Source organism: Equus asinus, chromosome 5 (genome assembly GCF_041296235.1).
Source record: "Equus asinus isolate D_3611 breed Donkey chromosome 5, EquAss-T2T_v2, whole genome shotgun sequence".
NCBI classification, from domain to species: domain Eukaryota; kingdom Metazoa; phylum Chordata; class Mammalia; order Perissodactyla; family Equidae; genus Equus; species Equus asinus.
In genome coordinates, this window is record NC_091794.1 from 85,366,578 (window position 1) to 85,372,090 (window position 5,513).

General features: G+C 51.4%; 1 pseudogene; it reads right to left on the reverse strand.

Annotated features, from left to right (window-relative positions):
• Nucleotides 1–4,481: 4,481 nt before the first annotated feature.
• LOC123285493 (acylphosphatase-1 pseudogene) lies at nt 4,482–4,744 on the reverse strand (annotated as a pseudogene).
• Between the last annotated feature and the right edge of the window lie 769 nt (nt 4,745–5,513).

Here is a 5,513-nt window from a genome sequence, read left to right on the forward strand (position 1 = left end):
TCTCCCCCAGCACACACCAGGCAACCACACAGGTTTGTGGGCTGAATGAAAAAATGGCTCTTGACCTGTTGGGGTGGACCCCAATGTGGGCTGAAACATCAGTGTGGCTGTGAGTTGAGAGCCATGGGCTGGGAGATGTGGGATGCAGGAAGCCAGAGAAGTCCTGGTGCCAAAAGATGGTGGAGGGCCATGAAAGCGCCCCAGATGTCCAGTAGCCCCCGTTACCCAACCTGGGTTCCCCACAGCTGCCTCCTGGCTGGAGCGCTCCTGCTGCTGACCACACACGTGGCTTCTCTCTGTGCAGCTCACTAGAGACGTGAGCTTCTTGGCTGTGGCATCTTCTGCTTCCCAACTAGCCATGATGGAGGTGGCAACCGAGCTCCTTGTTATATTTAAATAAGGCTGGATGTTCTCAAGGGGGAAAGAGGATGGGCTGAGAGGGGCCCTTCCTATTTCTCTTGTGCAGCCACCCTCCCCTGACGAATGGAGCTCTTTCTCCCGTGCATGAACCCCGATCGATTTTCCCTCCGTCAGAATCCCTCAGGCGTTGCCAGCCTCCTAATGGTAACTGACGAGGACACACGGGACTCCTGTTGCTAGCAGGCCTGCCAATGGCCTCGGTGTGTCTATGACCTGCCAGCTGCAGGACCAGAACAATTCTGCCATCGATAATAAAAACTGTTATCGATTGAGTGCCTACTGTGTGCCAGGCACGGTGCTGAGGGCTTGACAGGTGTCACCTGGTTCAGTCTTCTCACATGTCCTGTGACATCGGTGTTATTATCATCCCCGCCTTACAGGTGAGGAAACTGACGGGCAGGGAAGTTAAATAATCGTGCCAGTGCAATACTAATGCTAGGCACAGGGGCCAGGACCTGCGGCCTCTGGATGGAAGCCCAACGCCCTGCAGATTCACATCCAGGCTTTAACCAACTCAAACCCTCCATTGTGGGTGCCCATCACCAGCCTTAAAGGAATGTGTCTGCAGGTGGAGCCCAGCTGGCCATTGGTGTAGGGTCTCCACGTGTCTCCCCTCACGGGCACCAGGGTAAGAGGTCGGGCTCCTGCTCTCGTGTTTTGTTCAGAGCAAGATGAACAGAAGGAGTTGGTTTGAGCCAACAGTCTTGATGAGCTCTCTAACCCCTCAGCCAAAGACAGGACGGGGGTTGACATCTGGAGGTGGAGCTGGGCGTTAGACTCTGGAAGGAGTCCGGTTCCTGGAGGAGGGGCTGGAGGCAGGAGACGAGGATCCAGGGTGAGCGCTGGAGTCACGATCAGAGCGTCTTTCCTGGGCAGCCGCTGGAGAGGAGAAGCTCGGAGCATCTTTTCGGGTGGGTATCTTTGTCTTCATCTGCATCTGATTTATCTTTTCCTCTTCCTTCTCTCCTCTTCTCTCTGCCCTCTCTCTCCTCTTCTTTCAATATGAAAACAGCCTTAATGTTTTTCTGAACATAAAAATTCATGCTCTTTGTAAAAAAAAGTCAGAGCATAAAGTTTGAAGACAAAAGTAAAAGTAATCCATGGTCCTCACTATCCAGAAAGAGACTCCATGACATTTTGGTGTGTAGCCACTCTGACTCTTTCCGTGTTTGCCAGAATGGAGTCAGATCGTACAGACTGGGTTCCATCGGAACCTCTCACTTTACAATAGACCACGGTCACTCAGCAATAGCCATAGATCTCTGCTGTTATTTGTTTCTGGATGGATCATCACCTGTCTAGATCTTATTGGTTGAACTTCTTTCCTACAACCTGGATGTGTGCGTCTCAAGGAGCTAGTTATGGTAACATCTCACGCCCTCCTTGTAGACTTCCTTCGTCTTGTCCTCTCTGACTTGCCCATGGATGGAGGACCTCAGGATTCAAGGTGGACAGAAGAGAAAAGAAAAAGTCTCAATGTCCTCCCAGACCAAGGACAGGGGACCACGAGAGAGAGAGAGCTTCCCAGGCACCAAGCTGGCAGGACGCCCGGGCGTGGGCGAAGGGGACGTCGGGAGGCATTGCTGATGCGGGCAGTGGTGCTCTGCGTGATGGACAGAGCTTTCCTGGGTAACTTGACATTCTAGACGAAAACAAATCCTTGGCCCATGAGAGAATGAGATGTCAAACTTCCGTTCATCCATCAAATATGCATCTACATCCATTCCACATGTCAGGCTCAGTGCCAGGCACTGGAGATGCGGCATCGAATAAATCATGGTCTGTACAAAGCGCCATGAAAAGATTCATGGGAACGGAGAGAAGGGAAGGATTATGACCTCTCTAGGGTGTTTGGGAGGAAGGCGTTTGAACCAGGTCAGGGTGGGGAGTGGAGACCAGGGGAGAGCTGGAAATTTCCAGACTGTGAGAATAGCATGTCCTGGCAGTGAGGTGGAAAAGCAGAACGTGAGACTGACATGTGCGTGGAGTGAGGAGGAGGAGGGTGGTGCATGGAAATTCATTGATTAAGGTTGATTAGGATCAGGTCTTGAAGGGTTTTGAATGTCAGCTGTTATGTTAAGGGATTTATCCCATAAGCCTTTGGAAGCCAGTGAGGGGTTTGGAGCACGCAAAAGATCTGATCCAACAAAGATCCTTCTGGCCACTGTCTCATGGAGGAGAATGGGGCCAGGTGTCCAAGGCACACGCCCTGGGGGTGGAGATGATGGGGGCCAATGTAGGAGGAGTTAATGAGATAGAGGGGACTGGGTTTGGTGTGGGGCAGAGACGCGGGGCGGGGTGAGGGAGAAGGCAAGGATGAAGGCAGGTCCCTGACTGCCCAGGGCAGGAGGCTCCGCGCGCTCAGATGGCAGCCGGGGTGGTGGGAGGTCGGGGTGAGACAGACACGGACGCGGCAACAGGGATTGTTATTCTCCTCTCGTGTGCTGCCAAGGGCAGGAGTGAGCCAACGACCAGTCTTGGTCTGCGTTTTGCTTTTTGATTCTCGCAGACTCTGAGGCTCACGGTCCAGGGGCCCTTGGAAATCATCCCCCCATGCTTTCATTTCATGGATGAGGAAACTGAGACCCAGACAGGGCAACGATGGGCCCAAGGTCACACAACAAGTCACTGGAAAAGCTGGGGCCACATCCCCGGCACGGTGGTTTCCAGGACAGGCAGGTCCCACCACACCCGGCACCAGGAGCAGGTGCAGTAGCCGCTGTGGGCTGTGAGGCCAGACACACCTGGCTTGGAATCTGGGCTCTGCTACCAGCCAGTGACCGTGGGCAGGTCTGTCAGTCCCTCTGATGGGGACTCAGTGTCCTCGTCTTGAATGGAGGAACAACAAGCCTCGTCCTAGAGAGTAATCATGAGGACTGAATGGGACCCAGGAGGGAGAAAGATACCTTGTCTTGGGCCTCAACAAATGTTGCTTTTCTGTCCCCTTTCTCTCTTCAAATCTTGACCTCATCATTTCCAATCTCTCGTCTCAGGGCCAATCTTTTACTGTTTAACCAAGATCTTACAAATTTCCTGAATTGGCCAGGATTCAAGGTGATGTAAGATTCATACCCTTAGCAACTTTCTTACCTTCTCTGGGATGCAGTGTTCTTATCTGTGAAATGGGGAAAGTGGTACCCAGCTCCCAGGACTTTTTGGTAATTAATGGAGACAGCACTGATTAGGTGTCTAACACAATGCCCGGCCCGGGGCACCTGCTTCACGTCGTCTCAGCTGTCTCTGAACAGTGATTATCTGAGCTCCCGGGATGCATTGGAGAGCCGGTGGATGTCCCTGCTGGGGCCACACGGGCATCAGAAATGCCGGCGAGCCTGAGCCTGGCATTTCACAGGCCCCTCCAGGGTGCCCTGAAGCAGTTCGAAAAGGCTGATTTAGGAGGAGCATTCTCTTTGCTTTGTCTCTTTTTAACTTATTTTGCTTTGATTTTTTTCATTTGCTACTAACCACGTCTGAGTTACCTGCCTCTGTGATCTGTACGTGAAATACGACTGATCGTTCAGTACGAGGAGGCAGCTGTGTTCATTTATGGTTTTCTTCTTTCTGTTAATGAAAATAGAGTTTTTATCATGCATTGGGTTACTATGTAGTCTGTGGTTTTTTCTGTCTCAACAGGATTGGAAGAAATCTCAGTTAGGATGGTGAGTGACCTTGAGCAGGATGGGTCAACCCACCGGGCTCCTGGATTATCACGCATTTTAATTTAATAGGCATGATTGACATCTACTATTTTGTCTACTCTAAAGAGCAATCTACCTTCTCACACTGAGAGAAGTCCTCAGCTTGTTCCAGTCTTCAGCTTGTCCCAGTCTCAGGGCCTTTGCACATGCTGTTTTCTCTACCAGAAAGTTCTTCACTTAGATAATCCTCTAACTTGCTTCTTTATTTCTTTGTAATATTGTTTATAATATTACAATATCATTTTTAAGGTTCTAGTGCATTTTTATTGGTTAGAGTTGTGTGCAGTTTTAATCCTCCCATCAATACATGTAACATACAGTGACATTCAGACAACTGAATGTCTGAAAATTTAATTCAGGCCATTACTTCACAACTTGGAAAGCTGAGCAACCCAACCTTGAGATGACTTTCTTGTTGTTGAGGTTCGCTCTGTCGGTGTCTGACCATGCATCTTGGAGAGAGGACCTTGCAGCCGTCCTTGCCCTGTGCCCCAGTCAGCACTCTGCACCCAGCCTTCCAATCCCAGCTTTTTACCCTCAACCTGAGTGTGCTTGTGCAAAAACACCCTTGGCATGTTTCCCAAAATTTCATAATCCGTTGACCTCAGGGTATCCCCTTCTGCCATGCTCAAACCCTCCTTGTCTTCCTCCCAGGCTGCCAAGATCACGTGGGTGACCACCACGCCAACACTTCCCCGAGATGGGAAAATCGCCACGCTCAGAAGCTTAGAGTGTCCAGACATTATTTACCGATGATAAATACTTGGTTGTGTCTCTATCAGAGAGGCCTTCCCAGCCACCTCATCTAACCCTCCCCCAGCGCCATCCCTCACCCTGGCTTCTTCTCCCTCATAGTGCTTACCACGACCTGTCGTCTCATCGTAGGTATGTCTATGGTCTGTCTTCTAGACACACAGGGACTGCGTCTGTTGTCTCTCCGGGGTAGCCCCCATGCCCTGGCCAAGGCCTGGCCCAGAGTGGATGGTCAACGGATAGCAGTTGAACGAATGCCAGCCTTGGGGCTGAGCAGCTGGGGGACGATGGGAAAGGCACCAGGAAGGGGCCCCGGTGATTTTTCGTGAAAGCTTCTCCCTGGGCCCTAGAAAGACAAGGAAGTAGCAGCTGACTCCCACTTTGCCACCAGCTGTGAACAAACTACAGGACAGCTGTTTAAGTTTGACACGGCGGGAGTCAGAGAAAGGGTTGGACTGTGTGGCTCCCATCCCAGCCGCCAGTCAGATGCACTGCTGCGAGGGCGGGGGTCCTTGGGGTCGCCCCTCAACCCTCCTTCACCCTCATTTTTATGCAACAGCATCTCGTCTTTATCGAGCACTGCTCTGTAGCGGGCTCTCTTTAAGTCCCTTGTCTGAATTAACTCCTAATCCTCCCAACAAT